We start from the raw sequence: 14,917 nt of genomic DNA, 5'->3' as shown, positions 1-14,917 counted from the left end.
TCCTCCCCCTCCCCCCCCCCCACCCCACTGAGAGAGATATTGGTCGGCACGATTTTAACATTTTCGGGGTCAAATACGAAAGAAAAATTATGCTCACTACCCCCCCCCCCCATCTACTCGAAAAGGCAAAGGGATATGGATAACCTGTACGATCTTATAAAAACAGGGTCGGAATGAGGGGGGGGGGTCTTTCTCCGTTGTTTTATATTCAACAAGCAGGTCAATATATATTTACAGTGCACCCTTCGTTGTATAAGAATCCTAATAAAAGCAAGGTTGGATGGACAAGATTGATGGGATGAATTTTGCTTTTAATATTAACGTGATGATGTTGGGTGGATTAGATTTGATTGGGGAGGGGTAGGATCAAGGGTGTCGATTTGTATCCGTGGTTGGGGGGGGGGGGGATGATAGGTGCCAAAATATTTTCGGCAATGGATCAAAGCAACCAAGAGGTAGTATTAGAAGCGTGTGGCAGGTTGCACACCTCCCCAAGCGCGTAGCCAGGATTTTTAGGGGGGGGGGGCGTAGTGAGCACGCGAAGCGCTCTCCCTAGGGGTTGGGTGCAGAGAGGGGGAGTTTCCACCTTCCCCGCAAAGCGCGGAAGTTTTGACGTTTCATTAAATTATTAGAGAAAGAAGACGATTCGTTGGACCGTTTTCGACTCTTAATCCTTAATGTTTGAATCAAGTTCCCCTTCCTCCGCGCGTAGCGCGGAAGCTCTGACGTTTCATTAGATTATTAAAGAAAGAAGACGATTCGATGTACCATTCTCGACTCTTAATCCTTGTCTGAATTCAGTTCCCCTCCCTCCCCCGCGAAGCGCGGAAGCTCTGACGTTTCATTAGATTATTAAAGAAAGAAGACGATTCGATGTACCATTCTCGACTCTTAATCCTTATCTGATTTCAGTTCCCCCCCCCCTCCCGCGCGAAGCGCGGAAGCTTTGACGTTTCTTTAAACTATTAAAGAAAGAAGACGATTCGTTGTACCGTTCTCAACTCTAAATCCTTGAATTATTGGGGGATGATTGTACAGGCCACCCCCCCCCCCCGGGATCGACACCCATGGGTAGGATACTTTAGCCCTTTCTCAGCTGTAATCTATAAAGTGCGCCCTTCGTGGTATATATAGAATCCTTAGAAAAACAGGTTCAAATGGGATTGACATACTGCGGGGAGGGGGGGGGGGGGGGGGGGGGGAGGGGGGAGGGGGTGCGGATTTTGATTTATTAACATGACGATATGTTGAGCCGGGTTAATATTGGAAATGAGTTGGGGCACGGTAGTCCTCTATCGGTCTTCAACCAGATACAGCGCACCCTTCTTTGTATTAGAATCCTAAAAAAAAACAAGTTTTGGATTGAGGGGTGGACTTTGTGTTCATTAACATGGGGATGTCCGGGTTTGCTTAGATTGGATGGCACGATGTCCGATATTAAAATTACTTTTTCATCGCTCTGAGAGTGATGTCTTTTCTTTTTTTTTCGAATTTTTTTTCTCTCTTTCTTACTTGACTATTTACTATTATTTGTTTGGATTCTCCTTTTTCTCTTGTATTAATTCATTTTCCTTTTCTTTTCTCCTTACGATCTTTTTTCTTTCTATATGTAAATCCTGATATTCAGACTCTTATTAATTCTAATCTTTCATTTACCTTTCTTCTTTCTCCTCCTCTTCTTCTTATCCTTCTCCTTCTTCCTCTTCTTCTTTTTTCTTATTTTTCTTCTTCTTCTTCTTCTTCTTCTTCTTCTTCTTCTTCTTCTTCTTCTTCTTCTTTCTTCTTCTTCATCATCGTCTCATTTGCATTCTTCCTATGATTATCTCTTTTTCATTCTTCTTCTCCTTTCTCCCTTTTCTTCTTTTTCTTCTTCTTCTTCTTCTTCCCATCCTTTCTCACCTCCTCCCTCCTCTCCTGATTATCTTATATATTGAATGCGTATTGGCCTTTAATATGTTAATTAGTGTTCACTTTGTGTCTTCCTCGTTTCATTCATTAATTACCATTCTCCTCCAATTACTGTTTATCATTCTTCTTCCTAGGTTCACCGCCTGATATACTTCTTGTGAAATTTTACCTTTTTAATTTCATTAATGTAATACAGTTTAAACACTGTTCGTGTCACTTGCTACTCTTGTACTCGTTGCAAATGATGCACTTCAGAAACAAACTTCAAATAGTGAAGATAACCTCAAATCAAGGCTTTGAGGTTTGATACCGTAAATGGACTGGAAAAATATTAATAATAATGACAATATGGATGGAATGCATAGAGAATGACTATTAAAGAAATAGAGCGTGAAGCATTAAAGACCTTTAAACGCCGCTTTTATTTCATTTAAAAAGGCTTTTAATCGAGGATGAAAACGTAATTCTACTGTTTGATTGGTTTGTATAAACAGATGATTAAGTTATATTCTGCAGTAATTAAACCATTCTTTTACCTTAATTTATCGGCAACGGGCTCTTTCAGTCGACATACGTCATCAAAGAAACGAAACGTGATTGGTTGAAAGTTACATAGCAACGACTTGCGATGCATGAGAGTCACATTGTGATTGGACAATGTTCATTGACGTTTCTTGGTATTTTTCGATTGGTTATCTCTAAAAGAGTCAACAACTTTTTGCATCATTGTGTGCAAGTGTAATTTTTGATGAATTTAAAAGAGAACAGCAACTTAAAACGGGATTGAAGACATGGTTCAAAAATTAGTAAACAAAAAGATGACGTATATTACATGGTACATGTACAAGCTTCTTTGATTGGTCAGATGAAAGGACATTCTAATGACGTCATGACCTTGGATAATGTCATTGGAAACATTCAGGGCGCACGTTGTGCGTCCCCTCTGCGCAATTTTAGAGCGTGGACCACTGAAAATATGAATGGGGGTGGAGAATCCAAAATACACTTTGGAGCGTAACAGAGGTCGCAAGAGACTTTTAACTTTATGACCACCTGTTGCACTGCAGTATAAGAATGAACCAAGCCAATAAAGGTATTGCATTGTTTCCACATATTATTGTTTTAAAGTACGAAAACGCATAAAAGCAGCTTTCCTCTGCTAACGATTTTACCTCATGAGAGGATGAGCTCACCAAGCACACCCATGCGCGCGCTTGCGTTATAAGATGCGCGTCTCCACCTTAGTGACCACGCCCTAGTATAATAATGTAAACAAACCATATTCTCTTGCACCTTGCGATTTTGAGATATCTCAGTCAAATCTTTTGGTGATTTTCGACTATTTTGCGACTTTATATTGCCTTCTTTTCAAATATCCAGGTTAGTATTGTATTGGTACATGATATAGAATGACTTCAGTAAGTTTGAAGAAAAAGGAGAGAAAAATGAAGCTTATAGGGCACCAAATAATGGTCACTTTTCCACGAAAACAAGATGTCGTTTGCATCGGTTAAAGTGTAGACAACACACGTGAATCCTATACCGTACCCGGCAACAAAATACCCAGTTTTTCTATGGGTAGTGTATAGAATATGCACTGTAATAGTATCTTTCTTCCACAGCTTCATATTTTGATATCATCTCCTTTTTATAATTCTTCTATCCCTCTCTCTTTCTGCTAGATCACAGTTTCTAGATTCTAGCTCTGAATATAGAGATTAGGCGATGTATTGTATTGGACGCATTCGTTCTCCACATCCCTATGTCTTGGGAAGACCATTACCCTGTATCGGGTCAGCTTCTCCCCGTTGCCATCAAATCACCGATGGCTAACTCCCTGGATGTAAGCAAAAAAAAAAATATATATATATTCAAGTCAAATAATGATAATTAAGAAATGATAGAAATCAAATGTTTTAATATGATGTATAGTGAAGCTACGAAAGAAATATGAAGGCCGAAAGTTCTACAAATGAAAAATAAGCTAGATTTTTGTTTGAGGAAGAAGAATAGTATTAACTGAAGAAAAAAACATATAAGGCTACGATCTTTAAAATTAATACAAAGCGTTTTCGTTCTTTTAAATCTTAACTGGAAATGAAAGTTCTTGGCTTTGTTTCTTCGTGTAAACAGAAGCTATGCTGGTCTTCCCAAGACACGATTTTCTCCCCATCTTCTCCCTCACCTCCATCAGCCGTCCATCATCTCACTGGCAAGCTGCTTCTGCAATCCATGCAGAACTCATTGGAGAAACAACAACTCCACCAACAGCTTGTCGTAAGTCTACATCTTATAGCATAAGGACCTTGACATAACAAAGAAATACATTTTATCGAATGATAATAGACTTCATTAAAAAAAAATCAATATTATAAGAAAAATTGATCATGAAAGGAATGGATTTAATTCGATGAGAGATGATTTATTATTAGTAATAATATTTTAAACGTACTTCAGAATAGATTCGAAAATATTATTTGTTTAATACTTTTCCTTTATCATTGGCAGAGCGTGGCATCCCAGCTTGGCGTTGGGGCTAGTGGAGACTGTGGGGATATCCTGAAGAACATCAGCTGTCTGGTGACAGAGTCGGAGGAGAGAAGGCGAGTATAGAGAAGAGGGCCAAGGTGATAGAGGACAAATATCTGGACTCCACCATGAAGAACCAGGTCCTGGAGTTAGAGCTGGCTGAAGCCAGACATCAGAGAGACACTGCTCTCGACAATCTCCAGGTACATATTCTTCCCATTCTAAGGATGAATACAATATTGGAAAGTGATATTGATTCTTTTAGTACCTAAAAAGTCATTGATGATCAACTTGATCAAAGTGCTTAAAGATTCAACTACTTTCGTGTCTTTTTAGGACCTGACTCGGCAGCCGTCTATCTGTACTCCTGCTTCTCACCAGACTCCTCGTATATCTTGGTAAGATTATAGTGTAAGATTAAGCTAAAAACCTTTAATAAATTAAGGTGTTGACTTATTAATATGGAAGAAAATAAAACCCGCATCGTGACTAAAAGAATCAATATCACAAACCAACGAATAAATGAATGAATAGATAAATAAATGAACATGAATTTATGACCGAATAAATAGATAGATATATAGAAAAAGAAAGAAAGAAAATAAACAAATAATAATGACTAATGAATTACATTGCGAAAAACATCATCTCTAGTAAATGACATTTCAGTCGTAGAAAAAATAGAATCTGCCGTTAGACATTAGAAAGGATGATTATATTCTAGAACTTCGTTCTCACCATACCAGTTGCTTCGAGGGTTACCCCCAAACACCCGATACAGCACCAATAGATAATCGAGTAGCACCTAACTCCCCTTCTACACCAGAGACAGCACCATACGTTCCATCAACACCAGGAACGATCCCCTTCCCTCCCACTACACCTAACACTGCACCCATCGACTCTCTCCCTGCGTAAGAAAAAAAAAAACGAACACCATTACTTTATCAAAACGAGATAATGATATACAGTAAATTCCCATAGGCCTTCAAATTATAGAAAATAAAGACAAGGCAAACCCGAACAAAAGAATTTTAAAAAGTAAACAAAATTAACAAACAACAACCAAAATTATTTTAAAAAATATAAAAAAAGCGAACATTTTGTTTGAACGTCTGCGAAATAGAAATGATTTTAAAGCTGTTAGAGGTCAATTAATAAATCATGATACTTTATGTTTCAGCATAATCATCAAGTTACAAAAAAATAATTTTTCCTTCAGACCCTCAAGTCCTAGCCCAAGAGTTAGTGGTTTAGGAGAAGCAGTCAACCGAACTCCATCGACAGTTCCATTATCTGCTCCAGCTTCTGTGGATACAACGCACCAACCCTCACGGTAACACCCTGAAACCAATTCCATATCATCTTAAAATTTGTTAAACGTTATACTGTAAAATAATAAGAACATAAACACTGATTCTGTTCTTTTTTTATATATATATTTAGATCTCCTTCAGTGAGCGGTACCATTGGTGACTCCACGAGGACTTCGAGCAGAGCTGCAGCCAGTGGCGTACCTGGGGTAATCCGTCAGGGGGGGCAAGCGACCGAAACAAACAAAAAAGGCGATGCTAATTTTCACTTCTGGCGAGCGAGCGAGCAAAAAAAAAATCTTTAAGTAACGTTTGGTATATAAACTTGTATTGTTGCAAGTTGGGGGTGGGAACATTCACTTGTTAGCGACGTTAATTTCATTTTTTTGCAAACGAGCGTAGCGAGCAAGAAAAAAATCACTTCTTTTTTAATAATTGCCACTTAAACTTGGTTCAATTGTCCCATGCAAGGCGCGGGAACAATATTGTGTTTCGGGTGATTTCATACCCATTTTATCTAGCGAGCCAAAATACATCTTTCTCTCAATGAATTGCTATATAAAATTTGTTCCATTGTTGCAGGTCGGGGGCGGGCACAATCGTGTTTAAGGCAATGTCAATCCCATTTTGGCGGGCAGGCAACCCCCTACATTTATCTTTTTAATGATATTGTAGCAGGTTAGTGGTGGGCACATAATTCCACGAGCTAGCGAAAAAAATCACTTCTCTTTTATAGGGAAAATATGGTACATAAAACTTGGGTTCATTGTTCCATGTCAGGGACGTGATTATTAAAAGCGGTGTTATTTCTATTTTGGCGAGCGAGCGTAGCGAGCGAGCAAAAAAATCACTTCTCTTTTATAGGGAAAATATGGTACATAAACTTGGGTTCTTTGTTCCATGTCAGGGACGTGATTATTAAAAGCGGTGTTATATCTATTTTGGCGAGCGAGCGTAGCGAGCGAGCAAAAATTTTGTAATGATAATTGGTTCATAAATTTCAGATTTTTTTGTTGCAGGGCAGGGCTTACACAATCATGTCTAAGGTGATGTTAATTCCGTTTTGGCGAGCACGGGCACACCAAAACTTCTTTGAATAACGTTTGGTACATAATTATTAACTGGTTGTTGCAGGTTGGGGCGGGCACGTTAGCGGGGTCAATTCCATTTTGGCGAGCGAGCATAGCGAGCAAGCAAAAAAAATTATCTTTTAATAGAAATTAATAAATAAACTAGTTTTTATTGGTGCATGTCAGGATGGACGCAATTGCGTTTAACGCGATTCAATTCCTTTTTGGCGAGAGGGCGAAAAAACTCTTCCATTTTTAATGATATTGTTGCAGGTCAAGGGTGGGTACAATTGTTTCCAAAGCAATATCTTTTCATTTTATTCGCGAGCAAGTGTAGCGAGCGAGAAAAATGAATTACTCTCTTTTAGTAACATTTGGTACATACACTGTGTGTTATTGTTGCCATGGTTGCAGGTCGGGGCCCGTCGGGGCAGGCACAATTGTATTCTAGGCAATGCTAATCCTTTTCTTTTTTCAGGGGGACGAGCAAGTGAAAACATTTAATACAAAATAGGCTAGCAAGCAGTTCGCGCCAGCGAAGAGTTTCGAATTTGTTATATCACTTATATTTTCCTATTTTCATTTGTCTGAATTTTTCAGGGCCGTATGCGGAATATTTTTCTGGTGGGGGAGGGGGAAAGATGCATTAAAAGTTTTCGAAGAATCTCAAAAGCAAAAGGAGTGAAGGGAGTTCGAGCGACCGAACTGGTCATGAGGGTACTTTTGCATTTTCAAAAGTAGAATTGAAGGATTTGGTATAGGCCTACACTACATTTTCAGGAAAAAACACTATACGTTTTCAAAATATCTGGGGTCAACTGCCCCCCCCCCCTGGTGTGTACGGCCATGGTCTTTTTTTTTTTAATTTCCCCATTTTTTTCCTTTCCTTTTCTTCTCCCTTTTTCTTCCTTTCCTCTTCTTCTTCCTTTTTTTCTTCCCTTTTCTTTTTTTCTTTTTCTTTCCTTTCCTTTCCCCTTTTTCTTTTTTTTCCCCTGGAGCCCGTCAGGGGGGGCACTCTGCCCCCCCTGCCCCCCATAGGTACGCCAGTGGCTGCAGCCCTAGCCGCCTCCTACCTGTGGGGTGGGATGACTGACCTCAAGTCATTCCACCCAGGAGGTGAAGACATCATATTGGGTAGTGGGGTCAACGGAACGGTTTATCTGTACCGTCATCGGGTCACCGATATGCCCATAGCAGTCAAGACCATGGATCTCCCAGACAACTTTCAGGAAATGACAAAGAAGGTTGGTCGATTTGTTTTCCTTTCTAAGCAAAAAAATAACTGTTATTATTATTATTATTATTATTATTATTATTATTATTATTTATTCGGCAAAAACAAAGAAAATAATTGAATACCAAACAAGAGTACATTTGGAAAAGATTCACATGGATGCCCTAAATAGAAAAAGATTAACTAAATAACTGTAACCCGAAGGTCTTCTTTTCCAGTCCATGATTTTTTTTCTTCCAAGAACAGAAGAGTTAAATATTTTATATCCAGGCTTTCAATATTGTATGGCATGGAAAAAATTAACATAATTAGAATATTAGTCAAAATTTTGATTTGAATGTTTACAGCATCATTATATCGGTCTTAAATTACTTTATTTATCAGGTTAAAGACATCCAGGCGGAAGCTAACTGCCTTGACATCCTTGGCAGAGATGAATGCTTCCCAGGATTCCTTGGTTGTTTAGAGATCAACTCAAGTACCATCGGTCTTGCCATGGAGTTTATCGGTGATACCACCACGGGGGAGTCCTTCACCCTGAGCCGAGGCATCCGAGAGATAGATCTCAGTCAGCATGATTTGTAAGTATACATCTTTATAATTATATTGTCCTAGATAAGTCTGTAAGTTACTTTTCTAATACTGCGTCTTTCTTTTCTTTCTCTTGAATCATTTCAGAATGCGACTATCTGTGGACACAGCCAAGGCTCTTGGTCGTCTTCATGAGATGGGCTATCTTATGAATGACTTAAAAGAGGACAACTGTCTGCTGCGGAAGACTGAGACTGGTCGATGGCAGGCAGTCATCGTAGACTTCGGTCTCGTCTGTCCTCGGGCTTCCCCTTTCTCCTTTAGCTTCTCAGACGAAGACAAGGAGAAGTACCGCAATGGGGTACGTGCGTGAAATCGACTTCTCGTGATTTACGTTGTTCAAATTGTGCTCTTCGATTGGAGGCACGAAAATCTGACGACAATCTTTGTTGTTGTTGTTGCTTTTTTTTAAATTAAATCCCTTTAAGTCAAAACAATAACACCAAGAAACAAACAAATGATATTTAAAAAAATTGAAATAAACAAGCAAGCAAACAATCAAATAGGAAATACATTATACATATTTCATTTGTCTTCTCGGCATCAAACTTGAGATCTATAATTGATAAACAGAGTTCGACTTTTGATAAATAACAAAACTTATCAATCGTCTTCGATTCTTTTTGAAATCAACAGGCGGTCTATGTCCACATCGCCCCCCGAGTGCGCACTCGATGATCAGAACACCTCGATCTCGAGTGACGTCTTCCAGCTTGGACGATTATTGACGATGATGGGAGTAGCATCTAACAATGCTGACCTCATCGCCATCGGTAATCTGTGTCGACAGAACTCTTACATCAATCGTCCTAGCGTCGACGAAGTCGTTGACGAGCTGGAGAGGGTGATGTAGACAGATACTGTTTTCGAAAACATGTCAAACTCTCTATTTTTTTTCATCATCGAAAAAATTGGAATTTAAAGCGGAATTATCATGTATTGCTAAAAATAGGTCAGTTCTATTCAAAGATAACTATCTAGACATATAGGCCTACTTCAACAATAATAACTAGATCAAAGTGTTCAATGCAAAACTAATGAACAAACAAGAACAAACCACAAAATTGTTTATTTCATTAAGAGTAGGCCTACTTGAAAAGACCTGTTGAAAACTGATTTAAAAAAAAAAAATTATGGAAACTCAGGCCATATCATAATGAATAACGTCAGTATTATGAAATTCTTATGAGATGATAATTATGGCGATAAAGAGTTGGAATTATTTTTTTCGGCGCGATATAAATAGGAATCCATATCAATACCATCGCATAACAAACGTAATCGTTATTACCTACTCAATGTTTATAAGTTTTCATCAACACTTTCAGCGAAGATTCTTTCTGAGATTCTCGACATTATGATTAGCAATTAGGACCACTTTCACGTCAAAATCGAAATTATATGTGGGTTGTGATATAGTATATAGAAAGGTTTTATTGAACAAATTCCATCGTCGCAGTCTTACAACTGAATTGCCAATGGAATACAATTGAAAAGTACATGTATTTACAAATTAAAAGTACAATAGTCTTAGGACTATGACATAATATATATACAAATATCATATTAAAACTCTATATCAAAATTCAATGAGTATGGAGAGAAAGAAGGGATGAATGAGGAATTGGAGCAAGAATCAACAAAAGGTGAGAGAAGAATGAAAGGAAAAGAAAGGAAGGGTAAGTAAGAGGAATATTAATGATTAGACAGATATCTTTGAAATCGAACTGCTGCAATTTAATCTATTCAATATATCAATAAGAAAATTAAAAAGTTTGACATCTTTTCGAATTAGCCCACAGTATGTAGGTAAGTATTTTGTAAATATTCATACTATTTTGTAGATAATAGATTTCAGTAAGGATCGGGAGACCCAGTAACTGACGAGAGTATTGATGAATATTGAAATAACAGCATGAAAGAGTGTACATTCAATTTTATTTCGAAGGGTGCTTTAAAAAAAAAGGAGGGGGGGGGGGGGTATGCCACTAAATGTAAATGTTTATTGCACTGGCTTTTTCGAAGAAAATATTACAACAAACTATACAGCAAAATTAAAACGAAACGCATTTGCGAATTATTGTGAAACCAAAATCAAATAACATAGTTTCTTTATTTGAATAATGAACTGAAAGTTTCATTTTCTTGATCTTTTATGAATGTTGATAGGTTGCTATGAAAATTCATGAATCTATATAAACGGAGATGGAATAATCGGTTAACCGAAGGTAGTCCGTCACGGTACAGAGCGGGTCGGGGCTCTGTACAACGGGGCATTTAGTGACCCAAAGAGGGGAGGGGGGGGGGGAATGATGTTAATATATTTTTGTTGTCAAAATTCCCCCTTTTCGGTCTGGCTATACCCTATATTGTGATAATTCTAGAATTTTGAAAAATCGAAATGTTATTCTGTTCGTAACAAAATTTGGTGAAATATTCAGGCAGTGATAATTGAAAATCGTCAAAAAAAAAAATAAGAGCTGAGCACGCATAGATTTGCTTATTAAAGTGTATAACAAGAAGGTACCAACATCGTTTTGAGCTGGCGAAAGAGAAATTCAATTTTCGGATACAAATTTTCGTTAAATACCACAGGGAATTGAAGCTGTCTTTGTCTCTTTTTAGGGGGAGGGGCAGATATAGTGTGAATTCATCGAGATCAGCAAACAATCAGTAGTCTCCAGAACTACCATATCAATCAACGTAGTTGTTGAAGAGCTGGAGAAGGCGATGTGGACAATTGCAGGTTTTGTATTTCATCACAGAAACATCTTTAACCTGTCTTGTTAAACAGGTTATAGATGTCTCTTTGATGAAACATTTTAATATTTAATGTATTGATGATTGATTTCCAATTATTTTACATCAAAAGCAAAAATCGAAATTTAAGTGAAATAAAGATGAGAAGAGTGTTTTGCTTTACATGAGCAAGGAGGTAAGTAAAGACGCATATTTGGCAATCATAAAACTAGCCAGAGACAAAATGTTCACCCCTTTAAATCGAGTGACAAATTGAAATAACTTAAAGGTAATACAAAGTTTTGGTATGGGATCATGCATTCGGTTTAAATTAACATGTTGGAAGCGTATACGATTTTACAAAATTTAATGATCGTTGTCGCGGTTGAAATCGAGTCTAAAGTGATAAAATTGTATATAATAAACTCTTTATGTTGTATAGCTCCCTCTTAAGACTGATATCACTTTAGCTTTAAAGATACTATGTCCCTTTTGCAGCCAACCTCAAATTCAGTAGAAATTTGCAGGAATTATGAATATGTCATGTATGTCCCATCTGTGAAATTTAAACGTTAGCAGTGTCCTAATATTCAAATTATGCAAGGATCGAAACCCGTTTAATTCCTAGACTGCACTGTCAGACACTGTTGAGTGACTGACTGGCTTTTTTCTTCTTTGGTAATAACATACATAAAATGAGCTGTAAAGGGTACATGAGTATCTGTCTACATCAATAACCTGCTTCTTGTAATGGCAAAAATTAAACTGATTGAATCTTTGCGGAGCATAAAACGTAGTACCATGCGGTACAATGGTCTGAGAATCAAGACTATTACTTATTGGCTCTATAGCTCCTAAGTCAATTCGACAACTAATAGTCGTTATTTTCCCACTTAAAGACATTTTCAAGCCCCCCCCCCCTTTTTTAGGGGAGTTCTAAATTAGTATTATCTTCCGAATGCCATTGGAATTTAAACTTTTCATTTTTTTGACCTGCAAAAGGGATATAGTACCTTTAAAACAATGTTTCTTGACTACAATAATTGACCGATTTGCTATTTCCGTTTGGAAATAATATATCAGAGCTGCATATTATGATATGCTTGTGGTCGCAGTTACCATGGAATGACCTAAGGCGCTGTTATTTTTTAAAAAAATTTATAAAGCGTGTTTTAAAGGCTAAATTTTCTAGTGCTTATAATACACCCACAGGGGCTTCCAAATATATCAACATTTTAAAGAATTACTATCCACCCGATTTTCAAAATTTCCCGAAACTTTGCATTACCTTTAACAAGTTGTGAAAGAACTTCATGCACAGAGCAATTCAAACGCGACTAGATTAAAGGAAGAAAACATGACTAAAATCTAGTATCCAAGATCAAAATTGAGGAGATGGTACAATCGGTCAACCGAAGGTAGTCCATCACGGTACAGAGCGGGGTGGGGCTCTGTACATTAAACTGTTAGTGTTTTCTAAATTTTCCCCTTTTTATATCGTATTTGTTTTGTAACTAATGCAGTTTGTGTTCTTTGTTTTCTTACGTATTCATGAATATTGGTATTAAAAACATGGAAGAATGAAAGCCATAAAGCCGTAAATCAAAGAGTAACTTTTGAATGAAATATAATGGCGTATCCAGACATTTAAACCCAAAGGACCTTGCCCCCCCCCCCCCGCAAACAAAAAAAAAAAAGAGATAGAGAGAAGGAAAAAAAGGGAAAGGGAAAGAGGAGAGAAAGGGTGAAAAAGAAGAGGAAGAAGAAAAGAAAAGAAGAAGAATATCGGGGGAGGGGGGGGGGGCAAAATGACTTGCTTCCCAGGCTGTTGCCTCCCCCCCCCCCCCCACCAATCAAAAAATAAAAGAGAAGGAAGGAATGGGAAAGAAAAAAGGAAAAGAGGAGATAAAGGGAAGGAAATAAGAGGAAGAAGAAAAGAAAAGAAGGGGGATATCGGTTGCAATTTTCCGCCAACAAGTTGTGGATCGGGGGGGGGGGCAAAAGGCCCTTGCCTCTCCCCCCCCCCCTCCCCGTCCTCGCTATAAAAAAAAAGAGAGAGAAGGAAAGAAAAGGTAAAGAGGATAGCTAAAAGGGAACAAAAGAGAGGTAGAAGAAAAGAAACGGGAGAAAAGAATGGGAGATTAGTTGCGGTTAATCCATCCCGCCAACAATGTGTGGGGCGGGGTGGGAGCCAAAATGACCTTGCCCCCCCCCCCAGCAGACCTAAAAGAGAGAGAAGGAAGGGGAGGGAATGGGAAAGAGAGAAAGGGAAAGAAAAAAAAAGAATGAAGAAAGGTAAGGGATATCAGTTGCAATTTTCCCGCCAACAAGGTGTAGATCGGGGGGGGGGGGGGGGGGGGGGAGGGTGCACTGGCGTAGGGGAAGGGGGGGGGGGCTTTAGGGAAATAAAATTCAAGCGTGGTTTATTTCTAATTCCATAACAGTGGTTTACAAATAATGCTTTAATGACATAATTTTCCGAGATTTTTCCTCACTTTTAAGTAAATTATACTTTTTTATGCGTTTGTTGGAAAATGACAAATTCCTAAATTTAAAGCCAGGCAGGAAAATGCTTCTTGAGATGCCTACATGTCAGGGCCCGCGGAACGGCGGGGATCTGAATCCTCGAGCCCCCCCCCCCCACACTTTTTTTTGAAAAAGTATATTAAAGAGAAATAGAAAGAAAGAGAGCAAGAAAGAAAAAATAGTTAACTACCAGTGTCACATTATAATGAGGTATCAAAATATGCTCATCTGACCTAAAGGCCTAAAACCCCGAAAGCTCTGCCCCTCGAATTCCACATAAGGCACTAAGGTGGGCCCTTAGATGCTCATCTGACGGTAAAACCCCTGATTTCTGGGGGCTCTGCCCCCTGGACCCCGTGCCAAATAGTGTCCTGCCAGTGTCACAAAATAATAAGGCATCAAAAAGTGCTTATCTGACCGTAATTAAACGCCTAAAACCCCCGAGATTCCTGGGGCTCTGCCCCCTGGACCCAACCAAGAGCCCTTAGGCGGGCCCCTTGATACTCATCTGACCGTAATTAAGTGCCTAAAACCCTTGAGCTTCCGGGGGCTCTGCCCCCTGAACCCCACGCCAATTAGTGACCTGCCAGTGTCACAATTAGGGGGGGGGGGGGCTGAATTTAGACAAGAATTAAGAGTCGAGGCCGGTACAATAAATCGTCTCCTTTCTCTAATGATTTAATGAAACGTAAAAAAACTCCCGCGCTTTGCGCGAACGAATCATCTTCTTTCTCTAATAATTTATTGAAATGTCAAAGCTTTCGCGCTTCGCTGAGGAGGGAGGGGAAAACTCGCCCCTCCCTGCACCCTCCCCCCCAATTACGTCACTGCTGGTCACCATTACGTACCAATATTTGGCTGGCATAATTTCAAATTTGCCCCCCCCCCCCCCCCCCCCCCCCCACTAAGAAATCCTGGATCCGCGCCTGCATGCAAACAACCAAAGGGTAAAATCACAGAAGTTTCAGAGCACATAATGTAATATAAATGACACAAAAGAAACAGTA

Source organism: Strongylocentrotus purpuratus, unplaced genomic scaffold (assembly GCF_000002235.5).
Source record: "Strongylocentrotus purpuratus isolate Spur 01 unplaced genomic scaffold, Spur_5.0 spur5_scaffold_4, whole genome shotgun sequence".
NCBI classification, from domain to species: domain Eukaryota; kingdom Metazoa; phylum Echinodermata; class Echinoidea; order Camarodonta; family Strongylocentrotidae; genus Strongylocentrotus; species Strongylocentrotus purpuratus.
Note: the sequence above shows the minus strand (reverse complement) of the source record.